The 23335-nt window shown below is 46.5% G+C and overlaps 1 protein-coding gene across 6 annotated transcripts in view; it reads right to left on the bottom strand.

Annotated features, from left to right (window-relative positions):
- Nucleotides 1-23335, bottom strand: part of MPRIP (myosin phosphatase Rho interacting protein) — a 1106800-nt gene that overhangs the window by 156402 nt on the left and 927063 nt on the right. The gene's annotated exons all lie outside the window — the stretch shown is intronic.

Raw genomic sequence — 23335 nt, forward strand, 5'->3', positions numbered from 1 at the left:
TGCAGATTTGGCGCCGTTTAAAGGAGCACAGTAGAAGACAGAAAATCGCGTTTGAATTCTCGTCGTTACAAAAAGTCCAGCACTCTGTTGAGGGGACTTTTCAGACTCGATTAGTGTCTCTGGAGATCCACCAGGATGCCCACGAAGTTTCAGTGAGATTCGGAAGACCGTGCACTGCACAGTGGCTTGAGGTCCCACGGTATTGAGGTATTGCAGCAATGCAAGGTCGCAGCAATGCATGTGATGGCTCAAACTTGAGTCTAGTGGGTCTCAACAGGCTATGGGTCAGGGTCGTCGTTTTCAGAGTCCCCAGGTCGATTGGAAGGAAGGGCTACAGCAGGCTCCGGTTACAAGGCAGGCTCTGCGGTCGCTGTAAATCATTTCAGCCGCTTTTCCTTCATCCTCCTCTTCGGTTGTGGTTCCAGTGGTCGACTTGTCTTCAGCTTCCAGGTTTGCAGTATTTAACAGGAACTGCAGTACAACTTCTGCATTCTCTCCCTGCATTTTACAACAAGGGGCGGTCTGGTTGTCGAATCAGGACAGCCAGCCCCCCCCCACTGGGATTTGTCCCCATTCAGGCAAGGAGTAAGACAAAGGGCAGCAGAGTTTTGGACTTCTCCCTTGCTTCCTGCCTTCACAGACAGACTAGAGTCTGGGTGGGGAGTACAGGGGACTCCCGCCGAAGATAAAAAAAAAATCACACAAAGGAATTTCCAGCCCTGGATGTCAGAGGAAGGAACAAGAAAGGACAAGAAACACTAAAATGGTGAAAAAAGAAGACAGGGGCCATTTTGGAAAAATGAGCACCGTTAGGTGCCTTTACTGCAGCTGTGAACACAGTCCGCGGTAAAGGTGCGCCAAATGAATACAAGGTATCACTGCCACCAGCCACTGAAGTTAAGCGTGTCCCTGTAACAGAATGGTTACAGTTTTAGTGTGAAGGGGGATACATTGCATCTCCCCAGCACTCCACATAAGGTGGGGTGTGCTGGTTTCACTAAATAAAATGTAAAAAGGGATCCAAAGATCCTTTCTACCCTTGGGAACTGTAGTCCTCTCAAGGTTAGCAAAGTAAAGTTAAATAGGGAGGCCCCAGGGCAACCCAGCAACAACAGGCACTTATTGCCAAAAAGTTGTTAAAGAGGATAACTTTAAAAAGACACTATGGAGAGTCAAAAACATGACACCCATAAAAGGAGTAAATGATTCTGAGTGTGGAAAAGGGTTCCCACTCACTGAGGTATTAAGGAAAAATAAACCACCAGTAAAGCAAAACGTTGTGGGGTTGACCCAGGTCAGGAAGATCTACAATTTCTATGAAAATCTTACCTAACAAGTACCTACAAGTTGCAGCCTCAATAGTGACCAAACCCTTCCTTAAAAGGACATCCCTTGTTGGCAACAAATCCCAACAAAAATATAAATAGAAAGAACGACGGGTTGGAAACAGAATTAAATAAGGTTCAACTGATCCTCTTTTCTTATATTCATAGGCAAGATGCCTTAATTAGGAACAACCATGTAAGCTTTCTACCGTAATTAACTAATCTGCACCCCAGGGATGGTAGTTGCTCCTTCTACTGCTGGTACTGGACTTAAGACTCTTAAGTCCCAAATTTGCATTGCTACATCTGCACTGTGTTAATTGAACTTCAGTATTTTACCTGCACTGGCTGAGTGGGTCCCCCTATCTACTCTCACCTCTTCACCCAGAGACCTTTTCGGACACCTAAATGACTGGAGTCTTGGTACAGGCTAGGGCTGGACTTCTGATGTTGTAGTATATGGTGCTGGGAGCCTTGGATTGAATTTATGGTGTGAATAACTGCTTAGCATCTTATGGTGGTGTGCAACACATAGTGGGTGGTTTAACTGAGTTGTCATTTTTTACTTGCCTTGAATATCTGAAGTGTGCTCAGTGTTGTTCTGTAATAAATTATTTGTTATTTTTATAATTTACCTGTGTGGGCCTTTTACTTACCTCTTCTGCTAAGTGTTAACTGTATGTTAGGATTTTCTTTTTGCTGCTTTCCTTTTATGAATTTCTATGGGATACCTTTTCTTTTTGCTTTTTGACTGCTGACCTGACTTTTTGGAGGTAAGTAAAGTCATACGCTTTACATCTCTTGCTTTGTGCTCATTGTATGGTGAAACTGACCAGTCTATAAGACTATCAGTACTGGGAGACTGCCTCGCTCAGTGAATTTCTTGCATTTTTAAAGCTGCAATAAACATCTTAAAGCGAAGTGCTATAAGGACACTTAGTATCCTTATAACTTTTACTTTTATAACTTTGTGGTTAAAAATGCAATGAGTCCAGATGGGCAGGCAACAGCAATATTTTCTACTGTGTTTTTGACTTTGTCTGATACCAGTCCACATCCAGGTCACAGAGTCTGTTGCTGGGCAGAATGCATGGCTATCCTTGATTGGATAGCCACTGCCAGTTTGAATGGTACAGATTCTTGCCATTGGTGGACCTAGGCAAAGTTCTAGTCCAGATCCTGGGTACAAAGAGGACACCTGCAGCCATTCACCAAGTCATTGTTGGAGCCAAGACCCCTATAGAGAAGTGCAGCTCACTGAAGATCCGAGGACGACCGTTGCAGCTGACCAACATCAACTCCAGTGCAGTCCCTGTGAAGCCCTACTCTTCTGTCCTGATCTCAAGAAGGCCCTTGTTGGTGCCTCAGCACCTGGACCAGTGGGAAAAATCAGGCTGGACCCCTGCCTAAGGATCCATGTTTTTGGAAGTGTCCCTGCACCAACCAGTGGACTGACGAGCTCACTCCTGGGCCATCTTGCTGCAGTAGTCGTGGTCCTGAGTGCATCCTTGGAACTTATAGGATCATCAACTTGTGCTACGAGACGCCTGCAGCTGCAGTTTCAGCATTCCAGTCCCACCAAAGCTGTGCAGGGCATGCTACTTTGTTTGCCCATCGACGATTGCCTGTTGCCACCAGATCATGCTTACTTCTATTGCAACCTGCCTTTGCTGTCTGGATGGCTCCTGCTCTGCAGAAATGTTCTTCCTTTTGTGCAAGGTTGTTCTTCTGGACAATGTCTGGAAGGGCAATACAGGTACCGCGACTGACCGAAACTAGGTCCCGTGCCCGAAAATTACCTCTGTACCCACCACCACTGGACCACCGTTGACTGGACGAAGCACAGAAGGACTTGTCCTCAATGGAATTTGCAACATCTGCAGAGGTTTCTAGCGAAATCGCAGTAAGAGAGTACTTTAACATACCTGTTAGTCTCCTCCCCCCACCCCCCATCTTCCATAGGGTTACATGGGCATAAAGGCATGTCCGCAACGCTCTCTTTCCTGACTTAGATCAGTGGTGCTTTAGTCAAGGATCTCCTCCTGGGCCTATCCTAGTGGAGTGGGATTTGGAGTGATGCTTACCTGAACGTTCCTTAACATTTTCTGAACTCAAACATAACCACTGGCATGGTCTAATCACTTAATAACCCTACCTGAAAACTATACCTTTTGGAACTGATGACTTTAGGCCACTATGTTATGTTATTTGGCATTTATGTAGTGCTCTATGTATCATTGGTATGACCTCAAAGCGCTGGTAGGTTGAACACCCTCGGGAACCGCAGTCCAGGTCAGTATAGCATGTAGAGAGAGAGAGATGTCGTAGGGTGCGTGGGTCAACCAGTTATGCATGCAGCTGGTAGAATTGCCTGTTGGTAGCTGCATCCTAGAATTAGGTGAGGTGGTGGAGATATCAGTTGAATGTGTGCAGTCTGGTGGGTGGACACCCAGACTGGTTTCTGGCTGCATTAGGCCAGTAGGACGCTTATGTGAGCAGCTAGGCCGGTTTTTCATGGGATATAGCTGTGTTTTATTAGAGTGATGAGGTGTTCGTGGGGTAGTGTTCTCATGTGAGCAGCTAGGCTGAATTTATCGAGGGGTATAGCTGTACTCTAATTGAGTGATAGAGTAGAGACTAAGCGTAGTGATATGATATAATGGTTCATGCTTAAAGCGCCTAAGCATAATGTGCTTCGAAGCAAGTGGTGAGGTACGGACAAGAGAGGACATGCAGGGATACAAAACGGCGTGGGGAGGGGGGCATTGAACATAGCGACACACAGAGGGGCATACAGCAACATCACAGGGACTAGAGGGGAAGGGCAGACAGAGGGCTGGGCTTACAGTGACAGGACAGAAGGGTTAGAGGTATATATAGCAACGTAGGGAGGTGGTAGGGAACAAAGCGACCCACGGGCGCAGTGGGGCTTACAGCTACATCATGGGGGTTAGAGGGGAGGGCAATACAGAGGGATACATAGCGACAATACGGGAGCAGGGGTAAGGGTATACAGCTACGCACAGGGAACAAAGTGACATCACAGGACTAGATGCGTTGTTGAAGGGACTAGAGGGGAATAGAGGGGTTGGGTATGGAACGGTGGCACAGGCCATGGGGTTACAATGAATATACAGGTAGTAAGTAGGCAGGAGACACAGAGTACGGGACAAAGGGGATGGGGGGTTATCAAGACTTCACAGGGATTAGAGGGTTGGACAGACATCGATAACCTGGGGAACAGAGAGGTACGTGGTGACAGCACTAATGACAGCATGATGTTAAGTTGCATGATGTCGCTAGGGTAAGTAGAGATCTCACCATAGCCAGGGTAGGGTGCGCAGTGACAATTCAGGGGATAAAGGGGTGGGAGACAGTGCGGCATGTGAAACAGGGGGTATGGGGCATGTAGTGATACACAGTGGGCTGGAGCAGATGGGGCATATAGTGGCGGTATTGGGCCGGAGCGTACACAGCAATCCCACAGTGATTTGGGCAATATCAAGGGGATTCTGGGTAGGGGCACAGAGTGACGACACAGGCCAAATGGGCTGGGGGACACAACTTGGGATGATCCAAGGAGATTAATTTTTCTATATTAAGGGATAGGGTTGTCTATGGTTGAATCCATGTTCGTGTTCATCGATGGCAAGGTTGGGTTACATAGTATTTAGTATTACGGTGTCTTGAAAATTCAATCGATTCTTAAGGTTGAGGATGGTGTTATGGAAAGAGCCACGTTTTTAGTACTTTGCGGAATGTCATGTAGTCTTGGGTATGTCGAATATGTGGGGGAAGCGAGTTCCACACAGTCGGGGCCAAGACTGAGAAAGTGGATCCACCAATCCTGACAGAGTTAGTGGCAAGGATCACTAGAAGGAGAGCTGTGCTTGATCTTAGGGTGCGCAGTGGGAGGTAAGGTTTTAGCTTTTCTTGCAGGTAAGATGGTCCGGTCTTGTGCACTGCACGAGGCGTGATGCACAGGGTCTTGAAAGTGGCTCTACATCCGACTGTGAGCCAGTGGAGGGTTTGGAGAGGGGAAGAGGTGTGGTATCTTGGACCCAGGGCGAGGAGCAGCTTTTGCGCGCTTTGGAGTTTGTTAAGGTGGTATGCTGGGACTCCTGGGTATAGGGAGTTGGCATAGTCCAGTCTCAACATTACAATCGACATAACAGCTGCAAGTCTGTTCGGGAAGGAGAGGTAGGGGAGGATGTGTCTGAGAAGTTTGAGACCCCAATCCATCTCAGGGCTGGACTTATTAAGTAATGGAGAACTATTTAAGTGTTGCTCTTAAGTGTATCTACTTGTTTCTAGATATGACTACTTGTACTGCACTGGTTGTAAATCAAATGCTTTAATATCTATGAATATATATATATTTTATAGTAGTTTGATAATACTTACCTAGAAGTTTCATTCCATAGAGTGTATTTGAAAGGCTTATGTGATTGAGTGCCTGCCACAAAGAACCACTCTGGATACTGGAATACGTTCCAAAGGTCTCTATTGTAGCTTTTCTTACCAACAGAAATAGCTGGTAGGGCCTACTAGGTTCTTAGGGTGTTTGGCGCATGGGTTGTCCCTGGCTAACACTGACTACCCCAGACTTTTCGTCCTCCCTAGCCCATGCGCCCAAACAGGATGTTTGTAATATCGCAAGGTAAACCCTACTGTCTGTGTTTCTTCCTTAGGCTGAAAAGGGGTATCTCCAAGACGGTAGCTGGCTACCTCTCTACGGGTATTCTAGTTATTCCAGACCTAGCCCGGGTTAGCACTCTATGGGGGATATGGGTAGGTGCATCCTTCCACCCAGTTACACTTGTTCTCCTTGCACGCAGAGTCTCTCCTGATCCTTCTTTACACTGGGCCTCTGGTGTTCCCCTCCCGCTCTACTACTCTCTCTGCTCTCACACTCCACCCTCCTACCTCCACCCATAGATGTGACCACTCCCGTTACTCCAACCGCCACTACTACCAACACCTCTACTAATGTTTCCTTCTTTCCGCCTCACTACTACTTTACCTTCTGCCCCCCTCTACTGTTAGCACTACTACCGTTCTACCTCAACTACCTCTCTCCCCTGTTTCTACTACGCTCACTAACGTTATCCTGCTACTGTCACTTCCAATATGATCACTACTACTAACTACTGTCCACTACTACCAACTACCACTTCCTGCTACTACCACTACACCGAGCTCCTACTTACTTTCTACACACACACTCCACAGATCCCCTCTCACCAATAGCCTCTGCACTCCTTTAGCTTTCACCTCCTCTGGTCTCTTGGACATCCTTCTCCACTGCCTGTCCTCACCCAACTAACCCACACTGCACAACTCATATGCACCTTCTTAAATACCCTGCCCCCTCCCAGGACTGGATACTCATCCTGCCCAATCATTTACCTGACTCATGGGAGTATGGCAGGGGAAGTACCTTTGGAAGCTTCAAAAAGGGCTTGTAAGCCTCCTTTCTGACAGCATCTCTCGCAGAGAAAGCAAAAGACTTTGAGAGATTGGAGTCCCAGTTTGATAAGGCATTCTGATGGGCCTTTTACTGTTAAAGTCGCTGGTGGAAGCTTCATTAATAAGGCCTCCATTTATGGACGGTTCATAGACCCGTACAATGTTGCTGCATCCCTTTCTATTGCGGCCGGTGTTATGCTGCTTTATGCATCTTGTGGTAAAGTGCGGTCCGCTACTGCGAGGTGTCTTCCTTCTGCGACTTCCCATTGCTGCCTCTCCCTGTCTGTGTTCTCCTGAGGACAGCATACTAGTGGAACTTTCCAGCAAGCACAATGTCGGAAGACTCCTGGCCACGTTCTTGCATAGCGCCTCCCTCGCATGCCAAGCCTGTCCATCCCTTCATCAAATCGGACTTGGCCACTTAAGTGGGGGAAAGTGAGTGGGTGTATGGAGTGTATGGAGGAAAGTGGACTAATAGTACCATTGTCACTATGGCAATCTTGTCATACCTTTAAATCCTGTCCCCTTTCCTCCTTACTCTAGGGAAATTCTTAAGCATCCCTCAGGAAAAGTGTGGCAGGAAGTATATTGTGCAAACAGAGCCTTTAAAACCATCTACCCAAAGGCTGCATTGTATCGTGCTGAAATTCAGAAAGTAGTGCTTGCAAAAAGATTGAGGGGCGGTCCAGGTGGCTTCTTTGCATCTCACCAATAAGGGGACATGCCTCTGGTCGACAACCAAAGCAGACTCCCCCCAATAGATGTACATGGAGCCCCTAAAGAGGGGCCTGGCCCTTCAGTCTGTAAGCCACCAAAATAGTGGAGACAAACCATTGAGCCATTAGATGTTGCTGATCCTGGCATTGCTCCACCAAAAGGTCAAAGATTAGGGCCCTTGCCACAACCAGGGTGTGCAGTGTCCTTTCTCCTTCCGAACTTGGGCTCAGGAAGCACATGGGCAGAAACATTTCCTTGAGATGGAAACTAGAGAATTTTTGTCAGGAAGTTAGGGTTGGTCTCAAGGATTCATCTTGTTTCTATGAAAGCTGATGTAAGGCTCCTCAACACACATTGCCATCACTTCATTAATCTCGTGGGAAGTGTTAGGGTCTGTAGGGGCAAGGTGCCAATTACAGGTCACAAGTTGGAGGGTGTTGCTCAAGGGGTTAAGTGTTTGAGCAAGTTGGGGATGACGTTTGCCTTTTGTTATTTCCTTAACATTAAGTCTTGCAGAATTCCCAGGCCAAGATGGCAGAACCATGAAGAGGAAGCTGATTGGCTAGGAGGGCAGGAATAATCACTTTTGAATCCTCCGAAACAATCTTCCACGTCCTTTCATCAGAAATGTCCTAGAGTCAGGTTGTGTTTTGTTAAGCTCCCTTATGTTAGGTATAGAGGATTTAGGAAACTGGAGAAAAACTGAAGCAGCTGAAGCCAGCAGTCAAACTTCAACTACAATCCCCCGTCAGGTGGGAGCACAGCTTTTTGGGTGAAACGCTGTGTGAAAACTAGAGAGAAAGTGAACTGTAAATATATTGATTGACTGAAATAGAAAAGAACTTGTAGATAGTTTAAATACTTGATGCTTGCCACGCTAAACAAGTCCGGAGAAACAAGCCACTATTCACTGTGGGCGTGTGCATGTTTTGTGTCGGTCTACCTATTGGGCGTAATTAATTTTTTTCGTCGGTATCAGCTGTCGGTGCTTCAGCTACAGCTAGTTCCCTGCAGGCAGAGGCGTTGCTAGAGGAGGAGGGGGGGCCTTAGGAGGCTATGTCTTTTGGTTGTAGCCCCGGATAGAATATCAGGGTCTACAACCAAAAGGCTAGCTAGCACTGAGTCCTGATCGTTCTGACATTAGCGTAGCCTCGGATCTTTTCCAGACCTAGCAACATCCCTGCCTGCAGGGCTACTAGTTTTGTGCGATTCTGGGAAGCCATGCGACCCGGGGTTTCCTCAGTAGTAGCTTGGTTCCTGGCTTTGAGGGAGGCGCTGCCATCCAAACTTTAATTCCTGACAGAGGAGAAAACGAATAATCTTTTTTTTGTTTGTTTTCGTGCATGTGCAGGTCAACGCGACCGTCGCAAAGAGAAAGGACACAGTTGCTAGGTTAATGAGCCCAGCATTTACTACGCGCATGCACGCAATTACAGATTGAACTGCTAGGAAGGAGCAGCATCTGCCTCAGCCCAGTACCTTTCAAGGCCTTAAGGGAGTTTTCTTTTTGGGAGGAATTGGAAGTTGAAAGAGAAGAGGAGCCATATACATTTTTGTGTATTTAGGGATAGTTAGTGTAGGAGTTTCAAAAGTATCCTAGTTAAAAGTTTCCTAGGAAAAGAGTTTAAGAACTAGAGTGAATTGAAGTAAACTACCTTCTTCTCAGCTATTCACCTTCTGGCAATTCGAGGAGGTTTGACAGGTAAGGGAGGAGATTGAAGGGGATTAAATAAGTGTTTATCTGAAAAGGGGAACAATTAAATTGTTATATGTTGTCCAACTGATTGAGGAGACCTGAGCCAGCCTGAGCAGCATCTGTCATTTTTAAAAGAAATTGTATCCACTACCTCTTTCCCTTTCCCTTTCTTGGGGTTCCTAAAACTTAAGTTGGGTTTGAAGCGCCTGGAGAGGGTCTGTGGGATCAGCAACTCCCGCTGAAGTGGCATACAGATCCTGACAGAAGCAGTCTTTATAGTCACCCATCACAGGTACCTTAAAGCCATAGCATAGAAATGAGCACAGAAAACAACACAAAAGGGCCCAAGGATTATGGGGCCTCCTTTTGGGTGGTGATAATCTAGAAAAGTGATTGAAATGCCTTTTCACAATCGGCTTACGCCAAGGAAACCATTCATAATCTAAGGCCCCAATTGCTTTCCGGTAAGTTTTGCACAAATTGACTGACACACCCATCTTTGCCAGAGAATTAATGAATTAGACTATGGCTTCTAAACTCGCCTCTAGTGGGGTTGTGCAATTTGCAAGGCACTCGTAGGAGAAACAAGTCTCTTTGCTGGAGTATGGAGTCGAGGTTGACCCCACACCTGGCTACCCAGATTATCTCAACCTTCCTCACCGAGAGTCCCAAATGACCATGATCTAGGTCCTCAGGGTATAGGCTCCTAGGGAAAGCGATGGTAGGCTGGGTGCAGAACCATCCTGCCATACTGATTTAGATGGTCCGGGCGACTCAGGGAGATCCCAATGAAGATGGCAATTCAGGTCATGGATGCCAGAATTCCAAATTCTATTTGGTCAATTTGGTGCTATCGTAAGGTGGTAGTACCTTTGAAATAAATGTTGGGGCGGGCTGGAACGCATATAGCATCTACCTATACTAAGAAAGGAGAAATTAGTCTACCTGGGAGTCCCTGCCTTTCCCCTCCAGGAGAGACACAAGGTATTTCTTGTTCTGCTGCGTGGTGAAAATCTAGGATTGAAGTGCCCCACACACAAAGAATCAGTGTTGGCACATCCCCATTACGTTTCCACTCGTAGGGACCAGTGACTGCTTGCTCAAGGTGTCCGCTATGATGTTGTTCTTTCTCACTAAGTGGCAGTCTACAGGGAAGTTGGAATGTTGCAGAGATCAGCCCCAAATGTCGACGCTCAGAAGATACAGTACCCCCACAATCCATAAGGGATGAGTCTACAGGAAGCGGTAGCAAGATTGCGCCCCCAATTCTGAGGTTGCCCTCATCCATCCACCAATGGAGATTCAGATGCTTGGAAAATGGGACCAGATCCATTTAATCAGGGGCTGATAATCCAGTGCCCAGTCTGGACATTTGAAGTAGGGTCAACCTCGTGTGTAGCCTGGCATCGGGGACCCCCAGTCCAGGGCAAGGTATTGCAGTCTTTGTGTAGGAATGAGTGTTGATTTGGTTCGCGTGGTGAGGCCCAGCACATAAGCAAGATGAATGACAACTGAAAGCCTACTGCCCATTAAGGGGTGGCTCATGCATCATCCAGCCGTCCAGTTATGGATAGATATGAATCACCTGAAGACATAGATGAGAGATAAGCATCCATCAACTTGATAAAAATCCTCGGAGCAAAGCTTATCCCGAAGGGGAGGTCTTCGCACTGGTAGTATGAATTCTGGATCTAAAAATAGAGGCTTTCATATTGGCATGTGAATTATATATGCTTCGTGCAGAACTAGAGGGCACAACCCATCTCCCGCCTATCAGAGCCACCAGGATCTGCCCAAATCACCATCATTAACCTCTCTGTAGGGAGGACCTCTAAGCTGGAGAGATATAATCCACCGATCTGCTTTGTCATTTTTTGGTTGGGGGGTTTGGAGGGCGGGGGGAGGGGGAAGAGTGGAAAAGTAACACAGACCGATTTCCTGATGGAATCTGCTCTATGGCATTCAGCCTCAGCAACATTTAAAGGCTCTCCATGAGGTTCAATGAACATTGATGGGGGAGAAGGGGCAGGGGTAGGGGCAAGGGAAGTCGGAATTAACTTCTCACTACCAAGAGTGTCATGGGGTCCATAGTTATTGCTCCCCAGTATAACAGGAAGGACCCCCCGTCTGTTGACCAGCGTAGAGTGCGGCTGAGCCTGCAGAGCATTAAACATTAGGCATGTCAAGCTGGCTTGATGTAGTGATCAAAAATACTTTGCTGGTTCCCAGTCTTTTCCTGGTTTGGGGCCTGGCACCGGTGCCCATCTGTCCCATCTCCAGGCACAGGCCAGGAAACCTCTGAAGCTTCCGTAAGTGCATTACGGTCTCTGCTGAAATTAAGAGTGTGTGGGCTTCTGTACTGGCCGTGTGTGGCAAAGAGCCTATTTGCAGTCAAGCAGCTCTAGGGAGATTTTCTATTCGCAAATCTTATCCTCTCAATCCTAAGCCTCGCAGTACGACTGCCGGACTCACTGGGATTGGTTTCCATTGACTTTGAAGTTGAGAGACTTTATCTCGCTCATCTTCTGCATTTACATTTGTTTTTATGGGACAATAGACCCTCTTTTTAAGGTTCCAGTTAGGGGAGGCTCTCCCCTTGGTTTTGGCATCCATGTTTTTAAAATGTCAGCACCCACCATGTTATGGGGTGTGCAATACGGCTTTTCTGACCATCAGGGCATGTGCTATACACTGTAAATCCTTTTCTTAGTACTTAAAGATGCTTGCTACTGTGCGTCTGTGGCTTAAGTGTGAACATGCACACTGGACACCCAGCTCACTACCTTTTGTGTACACTCACCAAGGATGCTGTAGGGGAGGCATGGTTTCACACGTATGACACTGACACAATGGATACAATTTATAAAACCTTTATTGAAAATGTTGGGGTTGGAGAAACTCCTATTTTGCCCTATAACTAAGATGGGAGTAGTCTCGACCATCAAATAATAAATAACGCAGTCCTAGTGAAGTCTGTCAAATCAAAAATGGCCTATGCTAACAAAACATAATGCCTGCCCCATCTCGTGTACCAAAAAAAATGTAAAAAGTAGAACTGTATGCAAAAGGAAAAGTCAGTGTTCAAATGAATGAAGGTGATTGAACTAGCACTCCCTCCCCATGTTAGACCTCACAGAGTAAGGCTGTACCTGTGGGCAGGATGACACACTCTGGCTCGGCTTCAAATGTAATAAACAGTTCCAGAACGTGGATCGAGGCCTGTCTGGCCTTCTTTGTTTAAGTCTCTTTTCTCGATTTCAAATTAATGTTTCAAACAAAAAGTTCACAAGGTCCCCCCTCTGTCGGGCTCAGACCTCTCACAATAAAGTTCAACAACAACTTGCCTTTGGGAGTGGGAGATGGTGGGAGGAGCTCCCTTCCCCAAGCTTATTTCACTTCGGGTCTCCCTCCGTCGGGCTTGGACCACTTTTGGATGTCGAAGACTTTCGAATGTGCATGGTTTACTTTTCAGACCACTACAGGATCACTTTGACTCAATGTTTACAGTTTAACTTTCACTCTCCCCTTGTCTCCGAGTTAAACATGGCTATTTCACTTTTGCTGTTCTTTTGCTTTATCACTTCAAACAATTTACTTTTCATCGAGACTTTCGAGTGGACTACTTCCCTTCGTCGGACCAATCCGTTACTTAGTATCGCCGATTTTGCAGCTGTCTTTTACTTCAAAGTTCATTCATAGGTCTTGTGAGAAACTCATGGTGACACAAGTAAGACAGACACAAATGATCACAGTTCAAGGGTGTTTATTGAACAATGAAAAATGGTGTGCTGGTTGGAAAAAACGCCTAATCTAAACCTTTTTCTAAGATGGCGACAGATGTCGACCATCAAATGAAAAATAAGGTAGTCTTAGTGGCGTCAAGTCAAAATAAAAGGGCCTATACTAAGAAACCTACTGCCAAACCTTACAACTATCAGAGAAAAGTATGTGGGATAGTTCTCAAGAAAAAAAGAAGTGTTCTCAAATAATAAGTCAGGATGCAGTGGTTTGGGTCTCCCTTCCCCACGTTTTAGCACTGGGTAGGATGGGAGCTGGTGGAACACAGTACAGTCTCAGGCTTCACTAGCTCGAGCCGACAGCTCCAATGGCAGTGCTCAGGTCCTTCGATGGCCAAGTCTAATTTTCTAGGAAAGTCTCTTGCCTTCGGGGCACGATGTGTTCAGATAACCAACAAAACAAATGTTCCTTTAACAAATTAAATTTTTTTCCCAATATTCCTCAGTGATGGGTTCACCCCTGTGTCCCCATCTTTTGGAATGACCCCTGTCAATTATAATCCCTAGTTTAGATAGGGTGATGGCTTCACCCCTGGGACCACCTCTTCTGGGCGGACCCCTCTTTGCTTTCAATGTTCTCTTTCTTTACTTATATACAGTTCATAGGTTGCGGGATTCACTTCCCTTGCCTTCACGCCAATTCATGGATCAAAGTCTTGCAAATGTACAGGGCTTCTGCTCGACCCTCACGTATGACAACTTTGCATTCCTTTGGTGGCCTTCTGGTTTCTGTAGTTTCTCTATATGGGGCTTGACCAAAGTCACTCGAGTTAGCACCCACGTGGTGCCGCCTTCCCTCTTCAGCTGGTCTCCCCCTCAAACTTTCAACAGTTTCTTTAAAGTCAATAGTTTGTTCAAAACTTGCCACTTTGCGATTATCACTCAACACAGACCGGTGCTTGTCGATTGTCCCCTCGACCGGCTGTAATGAACTGCTTGGCTTTGGGTTTCTCTGGAGACAAGGCCGGTAGCACAGGCGTGGGAGTCTCTCCTCTGCTCTGCCTTATCAGCATAGGCGTGCCCCGTATACCCTGGACATCTGCAGCTGGACACTTGCTCTATTGTGCATGGTCTAAGATTCCTCTCCACAAAGGTTTCCGTGGGCTTGGGTTGAAAAGGGCAAGGTCGCCTTTCTCCTTTCCACACGCTCGCCTTCTGCCGCCTTTTTCCTTCTCTTGAACTGCTGCCTTCTATTTGCCGTTTCCTCGTGCTGCCTGTTATATCAGTCTTGCTTGTACTGTGCTTGTCAGCTCCACCTTTTTTCCCTATGAGGAAGGGAAAGGGCTGTCAGGTGTGTGTAATTGGAGTCAATTGCCTGACTTTGCCTGACCCTGGTATTGGGACATGTCATGTAAACGGCTCTAGTGCGCGTCCGTTGTGCGAAAGTGTTTGCGGTGGAAAAGAGGGGGGAAGGGCAGTGGTTTGCAATGTCCTACGTGAGAGGATGGGGAAAAGGTGTTCAAGAAAGGGGGATACTGCATCTCACCAGTCAGTGTCCCACTCCCTGAGGACTCCCCCATCCAGGTGATCCTCCCTCACTGGTCCAACCCCAGGAACTGGATCCAATAGTGATGGCCGTGTCCCCGGGGTCTAGCTAGGGAGACACCTTCAGGTTTCGCATGGTCTGCCTTTCCTCGCATCCCACTCACACACGTGCAGCCTTCACTTATGATAAAATGTTGCTATTTCCAACTTTAACACACTGCAGTCTTTCAGATCGCTGGCCAACTCACCGGCTGTGTTTGTCTTTTTGTTGGTTTTGGGATATCCAATTCACAGGTCAAGGTTAGTACCACAGGCTTGGACTCGCCTCCCCAACTCTGGGAGGGTCGCTGGCGTCCTTGAAACACAATGCAGTCTTCACTTGTGGGATCTGGCCCTTTCCACGGTCTGTCGGAGGCAACAACCTCCGTTAGGGAACTCTAGGGGTATAGACCCGCTGCTCTCGCCCCTTGGTCCGTCGCTCTGCTCCAGTAGGTTTGCCTTCGTCCCGGAGGCTCTGCTCGTACTCGTGTTACGCCTTGCTCAGAGTGTGTCTTAAGGTGTTGCCTTTTATTCATGTGAGGAGAGCTAACTGGTATCAGGTGTATGCACTTAGTGGAAGTGCCTGACCCGATTAACGGGACATGACCAGTATGATGTGAGAGAGTTAGTCTGGTTACTCTTAGTCACCCTCTTCCTCGGCCCATTGTTTGCATAAAAAAAAAGGGGGGGAGCTCGGACCTCAGAGTTTCCTAAAACATAGGATTGGTTGGATAAACAAACTAAAGGGGAATAACGCATCTCACCATTGGCTATCCCACCCCCATTCCCTGAAGACCCCTCAACAAGGTGATCCTCCCACACTGGTCCACCCCAAAGGTCTGGATCCAAAGGCGATGGCGGTGCCCTGGCCACTCGAGAGAGATCCCTGGGGACTAGTAAGTGAGACAACCTTTGGTTTCTCACAGATGGCTCAAAACGCAGGTCTTCTTGAGTCTAGTGGGTCTAACCAGGCTCTGTGTCGGGGTCGCGTTTTCAGAGTCCCTAGGTCGATTGGAAGGAAGGGCTACAGCAGGCTCCGGTTACATAGCAGGCTCTCCGGTTGCTGAAAATCATCTCAGCTTCGGTTTCTTCATCTTGGGTTCTGGTTCCAGTGGTCGACTACCCTGTCAGCTTCCAGGATCTGACTTTTATGTAGGAACTCAGCCAATCAAACAGCCATGCAACATTCGAACTCGGGACAGCCAGTCTTCCGGTTTGAAGTGGATTCTGGCAGTCAGGCTGGAAGACAAAAGGATGTAGAGTTTTGGACTCATCCTTCGCTTCCCGCCTTCACAGACACTCTGGAGTCTGGGCGGGTAATCCACAGGATTCCCACCGAAGATGAAGTTAACACAAAGTATTTTCCCATCCTGGATGTCAGGGGTAGGAACAAAAAAGGACAAGGAACGTTAAAATGGCAAAAAAGGAAGACAGGGGCCATTTTGGTAAAATGAGCATACATGGGTGCCTTTACCAGAACTGTGGGAACAGCCCGCGGGCAAGATGCACCGACTTAATAAAAAGGTTCACTGCCACCAGCCATTAAAAGTAAGTCTGTCCTTGCAACATAAATGTTACATTTAAAATGAGAAAGGGCATACTCAGTATACTCCCCAGATACTATGCATACTCCCCAGCACTCCACATAAGGTGGGGGGTGCTGGTCTCACCTAATAAAATGTAAAAAGAATCCAAAGATCCTTTCTACCCTTGGGAAATGTAGTTCTCACAAGGTTAGCCAGAGAAAGTTGATAGGGGAACCTGTATGCCAACCCAGCAACAATAGGCACTTATTGCCAAAACTGTTGTCAAAGAGGATAACTTTTAAAAGACACTATGGAGAGTCTTAAAAATGACACCCGTAAAAGATTCTGCGAGTGTGGAAAAATGTTCCCACGAACAGAGGTATAGGGAAAAATAATCTACCAGTCCAGCAAAAAGTTCTGGGGTTGACACAGGTCAGGAAGATTTATCATTGATATGAAAATCTTACCAAACAAAGGTCCCCGAAATCGAGGAAATTAATTTTATCAAAACCAGCCAAACCTTTCCAAGAATACCATCCACTAAAAGAAATCAAACCCACCTTATATGTAAGAGATGCTATTGGGAAGCCTGATGGGAGATTCAGAACCTTTTTCCAAAGGCAACCCTCAATGATGGTCCAGTCGAACTCAAAAACTTGAGGTTCGATTTCCACCCCATAGAGAATTGAGGGTACCAGCTTTAGTTTATCAAATTGAATCAATGGTTTTATGAAAAATCTACAATATTTACGATTTATTTTCCTCATTTGGAAGGCGAATTATCTTTTTCAGCCTATCCATTTCAGTCTTATTCAGAGTGGCGCCCAGAATTCAAATTCAAGGTAGGTGACCCTTTTAACAGGCACCAACTCAATTTGCTCAATATTTCAGGTAAACCTATATGGTTTGTTCCTATGGTTATTAAAGCGTATACGGTTGAACTTCCTGTGGTTTAGGACAAGCTCATTACCTGTTGCATATTCCTACACAGCCTCCAAGAGATGCTGCAGCCCCATGGGGGTTAGAGGCCACCAGGGCTACATCAGCCGCATAGGCAAGCCATGTCACTTTTAGAGGGTCTATTTTTGGACTCGCAAATGCAGCCTTTTCTAGATAATCACCAATATCTGAGAGATATAGGTTGAACAGACACAGAGCCAAGAGGCAGCACTGTCAAAGCCCTATATGTCTGTCTATTGGTCTTCAGAAGCTACCGTGTGCATCCAAGCTAGTCTGCATGCTGGTATCTTCATGGAAATGATTTATCAGTGCTAGCAGCGTAGGCAGAATTCCCCACAATTTCAACTTCTGCCAAAACAATACTCAATTGAACAAGTCTGAAAGAAATCTACTAGGGCAATATACAGGGGTGGTGCTTCCTTTCCCTAGGTCTTACATCACAAGCAAATTAGTCATTAAGTGATGTGTTTAGTACTTTGAGGAAACCTGTCTGAATAATCTGTAAATGGCCTACACCTGTGGCCCAATCTTCTCATTCTGAAACAATAATCGCTGAGAAGACCTTGCTGTCCACATCAAGAGGGGCAATCGGCCTATAATTCACAGGATTAGACCAATCGCCCTTCTTATAAATGGGAATAACATTAGATGTCTTCCAAGAAGGGGGCGTTGGCTTATATTTGATATCTGTAAACAATCCAAATAAAATGAAGGCTCACATGGCATTGTCACTTTTTAGAACCAAATCACTAAGTCCACTGGGCCCTGCGGCCTCGGAGCAGGATGACTTATTTATATAGTATTCTATCGCAGCCACATCAAAAGACAAATACCATAACTGACTATCAATATTCATCATCACCTGAACCTTAGAGGGTTTATATACTTACTGAAAATGGGAGCTCCACATATTTTCAGGACTAAATTACTTTATAGTTCCAGCTGAGGACTACTCATCTCATTTATTAATGATCAAATATTTCACAAACCTTTTTAAATGATGGCCCTGCTGCATAACAAGGTCTTGGTGGACCGAGGAACAAATCTTCATGGAAAGACTTAATGAGGCAACATATTGTTATACATTTCATATACAATGCAGACGAAAGCAGCAAGTAATCTGCTGTGGACTTAAGCATTTTGTTTTTCCACGTACAGTGTCCCTGAAGGTCCCCATGAATATTATCATTTGCAACCATCAGGTCCCAAGTCTTTAAAAAGTTGTTTCGACTTCGACCATTTCTGACATGCAGGTCTGTTCTATTTTTGTTTGTTCACCATTGAGACATTCCAAAATTAAGTCTCAAGTCATAATAATATTTTTCCTCTCATACTTTATCAAAAGTTCTCCTAAAATATTCTCCACCTCTACCAGAAAGACATTCAAATTTGCTGAAGCGGGATTCCAATAAATATCTAACAAGCAAACTGGATTTACCTCATCTCTGCCTTTAACAGAGATTTACAGACAATCCTCAAATCATTCCAGAAATGGTCACAACTTGTTGAAATATGGAGTTCCTAGTGGTAACCAGTAACCCACGCAACGGGCGACCACCATTGTGAGTTTGTGGTAATTGGTTGATAGTTGTAGAACCATCCAGATTAATTGGACTTGTGAGCCATGTTTCTTGGAATACAATAGGATCGCAATTATCTAAAATATCAGGCCTTGCCCCATTGCTCATAAAACTATTGTATCCCTGTGTGTTCCAAACTGCAAGTGACACATCAGACACCATAACCTTTGAGCCAATGGGAATTGCACATGGTAACCAAGACCAGTCAGGTCGTCCCTCAAACTGTTACAGGTGGGGGGCCTCAAAGTGAACAGTGTGTGTACAGCCAACAGTATTCTTCTAGGTGATTCTCAGTACGTCATTCGAATTCAGACTCCCTTTGTACAAGGTACCCTGAGAGAGACCATACTTATAATATGTTGTATTGGGCTTTTTTGAGAGGAAGTCATACCCCATTTGGTATATGGCTTCTGCTTTGTCCATACGACATCTTAACCACTAGATCAGACGTAAGGCAGAGCTTCACTAAGTCGGTCCTATTTATCATTGGGAAAAACATACAGAGTCAATATCCCTGGTTGACAATAGAGGAAGTGATGGAACCCCGTGGAACAATGCCAGAACATTTGACCTGTTCAAAACGACAGGTAAATCAGATTTAACAATTGGTTCTAATGTATGATAATTAGGGGTAATATCAGCTGACACACAATAATTAGTGGGTAAAGACTTAAATTATTTCACAGGCTACAATGGCGAGGGCAATAGTACAGCACTCCCTTGCCTGCGATCCAACAACCTATCTGCAGGGGGTTGCACCTCCTTAGCGTAAGGACGATGTAGAGGGGGTAACCCAACCCCAACATTCCTAGTGTGTTACACCCAGATCTTTTGGTGAAGTATGAGCCCTGGGACCTTGTGCACTGCCGAGTTGTGTTGGGTTCTGGATGTAGGATGGATCTTTCCATCATAAGACTATCTACCAACATGAAATAAGCCTGCGGTCCCCTCTGGCAACTTTTGAAAGGTTGGCTCATTAATGCACCAGCTTTGTAAATGAGTCATTGAGTTAGGGGATAGCTCCTGAGGAACTGAAGCTACCCATAATCTCCCCATTGCTGAAAAAGTCAACTCTAGATCCCGATAATCTACAGAATTATTGTCCAGTTGCAGGTCTTCCCTGGCCTGGAAAAATGTTGGAGAAAGTGGTCACAAGGCAGTTTGAGGAACGTGTCGAAAGAGAAGGTCTATTTGACCCTTTACAATCGGGGTTCCGTCCAAAATATGGAATAGAAACTGCATTGGTTGCAGTCTGGGATGAATTCTTGTGAGTGGGAGACCAAGGAGAACTGTCCCTACTCGTGATGTTAGACCTCTCCGTGGCCATTGACACAGTGGACCACAATATTCTCATTGAGCGACAAAGGACAATGGGGAATGCTTCAGCAAGCGCCTTTAACTGGTTCACCTCCTTATCAGGGCGATGTTAGGAAGAATTCTTAGAAATGTGCCAATTCCTCTCTACCTTAGAGACCCCCAGCTCTTTTGCTGGACTCTAGGACTTTTTCATTTTTACCTGGAGAAAGTGAGACCCTTTCTCCCACTCTCTCATGTATTTTCATGTGATTTTAACTCTGTGGTTCTTTTGGTTTTTGGAGTCTGACAAACTCCATAGGTGTCCCTTTTTACATTGTAGCACACAGCACCTTTTGTGTAGGTCTACAGGGAAGGCTTTCAGATTTCCCCAAAGGTTTAAATACCTTTCTCTTGGATAACTACTGCAATTAATAACTGGTGGCAGTGGTTTACTTTTTACAACTGTGGTGCGACTTGCTGCGTTTGCAGCTTTAGTAAAGCACCCTTGGGTGCCAGTTTTGTCAAAATGGCCTGGGTTTTTTTTGGCCATTTCTCTGTAGAAAGGTCCTTCTTGAGATTTACTTTGCACGCCAAACCAGGTTTGGTCCCTTTGTTTTGCCTTTGGTGGGATTCACGTCCGGGGGGGTTGGGGGTAGGGAGGATATGCTGGAAGTGGGGGGTTGGGGGTGCAAGAAGTGAGGGAGGTGCCCAAAACTCCCAGTGCTTATGTGATTGGCTGTCCGGCAACAACATCCACCCTGCTGTTTGACAGGCATCTAGGCTGGAATGAATGGGAGAAACCTGCATAAAAGGCAAAAGGCAAGGCTTTTTGGCTTGGAAGGAGGCAGAGTCGACCACTGGACGAAGGAATCTGAAGAAGAACTTTAAGAAGACGCCTGCAACTCCTGGACCATTGGTGTGCCCGGTGAAGCCCTGTGTCACGCTCACCTGGTCTCCACGGGGGCGTAGCATGTAGCCGTACGAATGATGTCTACACTGGCGTAGCTCTGGTGGTATGATGATGTCCTCTCCCCTGTTATCACCCCAGGAGGCGTTTGTCTGCAATGTTGAAACAAGATATTAGCCTTTGAGTGAGGGGCTGGATTGGCCCCACCTCCTTCAACCTCCTGATGTCCAACTCCTCTTCTGGCTCACCTTTGAGTTTTGGGAGGTTGGCTCTCCGTCCTCCTTGACTTTCAGCAGGGGCGCAGTAAGCTCAGTCTTTCCCCGGACACAGTTACTTCACTGGTCCAGAGTGGCTGTTGCTGTGTCTGGAATATCTGGATTAAGCAGGTAAGTCTCTATGCCAATGGATGCTTGCTATAGGTGCGCAATGTCTTTATTTCCCAAGGTTTAAACGTGTTTTTTCTTTCTTGCAGGTGCGGATTCGTACGCAGGTTTGGATGAAGATTTGACTCTCCTAGAATGCTGGGCAGGTTATTTCCAGGTGTGTATTAGCGTGGGTGGGTGGCGCTGGATGGCTGAATAATTGTTTGTTTTTTGCGCGACTAACCTGCTGTTTTCTGTTCTTTCTATGCAGGCGCGGCCCCAGGATGATGGATGGGAGAACCGCTCCGACGTATTCCGGAGGAATGCAGATGCGCGGGTGAGTATTCGAGACCTGTGCGGATGCCCTCTTCCCAACAAGGACGGCGATCGGAAGATCAGCTGAAGGCGAGACCGGTGGATGAGAATTGCAGGTAAGGCCTTTGTCGCTGTAATAACACCTGTTCTTCTCTTTCTTCTTTCAGGCACCGATGGATGGAAATCTCAGAACAGGCGTGGCTGTAGAAGCACAAGGATTGAGCAGACACGGTGAGCGTTACGCTGCAGGGGTGCAGAATAACACAAAGCGTGTTCTGCCTGCAGGGTGTGTCTTAAATAGCCTTGCAAGTAGTTCCAGGCAAATAGTCCCTTTACCACACCCTGCCTTTCAGGTAAAGCAGTCCCTTGGTCATGCCCTGGACAAGCAGAAAGGCTCAGCCTCATTAGGCTGAGTAAGTAGTCCATATGGGTCAAGCCATTTTATGAGCCTGGCGCCAACAGCGCCAGGACTGAGTTCAGGGGGTTCTGGGACGCTCCTTTGGGGCTTGATAAGCTCTATTGGGTGTCAATGAATGGGGTGGGCCCATCAGTTCCAGGGGCTTTGGAGCACGCACCATGAAACCCTGCTGCTGTGCTGAAACTCCACTTTCGTTTCGACTAGAGAAGCCCTGCAAGGACGACTCCCCTTGAGTTGGTGGGACCAATAAACTCCAAAGTAAGCCACCTGGACATCCTCTCGAAGCTGGTTGCACTTCCACAGCAGTTTCTGCTGGAACCCAAGAGCCAGGGAGAGGAACACCAGTTCGTGTGCGTTGCTTTTAAGCTGGCCAAGAGCCCCAGGATGATCCTCCGGACTCCCAGGAAGTAGAACTGACCGAGCCTGAGCCACCTCAACAGAGTGCTGGACCCCAGATGCAAGGAAAGGCCATCTCGACAGACAGAAACTATGGTGTTGCTGTTTGCGGTAGACACGAGGAGCTGAAACACTGAATTGCCACTTGTTTGAAGATTGCTGGTTGCTTCGTTGACCGTCCCATTGCAGTGTAGGAGTCCCCAGAAGTCCTCCCTCTTGTCCCCACGACTGAGGCCCAGGAACACCAGGATAGGCAGAGCTGCACAGGAACAGAAGTCATCTGCTGCATTTTTCTTCCAACTAAAGGTACTGTAAAGTCTAAGAAATTACCTCTTGTTGTAGAATCTTCTACTACTCACAAGTCTAACAGCTTGTGGCCCCACATGGAACCTCATAGGGATTACATGGGAGTTAGCGCTCTCTCTGGGCGTGGTTGTTTGTAGAATCGGAGTAAGGACCCGAGTATATATATCATTTGTTGCTCCCGTCAGCCCCATAGGGATTACTTGGGAGTAAAGCTCACTCCCTAAACACCACCCTTACCCAAACCATGGGCGGTGGAGTTCTTGTCTAGGATTCCTCCTTGGGTAACCCCTAGAGTGTAGGAATTGGGAGTGTACCTCTATCTGATTTCTAAACATATGTATTAAATTGGTGATTTTATTTGTTAAATGTATCTGATGGCTTTGGCCAAATGTTGCTCAGAGGGACTCAAAACTACCTAAACCCCTACCAGACACGAGTCGGGTATCCCTGGGGAAAAATTGGCATGGGCTCTCTCGGTATCTCTAATAATCTCTCTCTCTCTCTCTCTCTCTCTCTCTCTCTCTCTCTCTCTCTGCCTGTATGTTTCTTTCACATTTTCCTCCCTTCTCTCGTACTCCAGTCCCACCCCCACCCTTCCACCCCCATGGGCAGATGGCGGGGAGATCCAAAATGTTATCCTTTAGGGTGAACATAATTGTTATATGCAGTGGAAATAATTCTCAAGATCATTTCCAAAGCAACTGTCCGTTTTCTTTTTAACATAGATCATGGATTTTCACA

This window comes from Ambystoma mexicanum, chromosome 2p, assembly GCF_040938575.1.
Source record: "Ambystoma mexicanum isolate Mex_15411 chromosome 2p, UKY_AmexF1_1, whole genome shotgun sequence".
NCBI lineage: Eukaryota > Metazoa > Chordata > Amphibia > Caudata > Ambystomatidae > Ambystoma > Ambystoma mexicanum.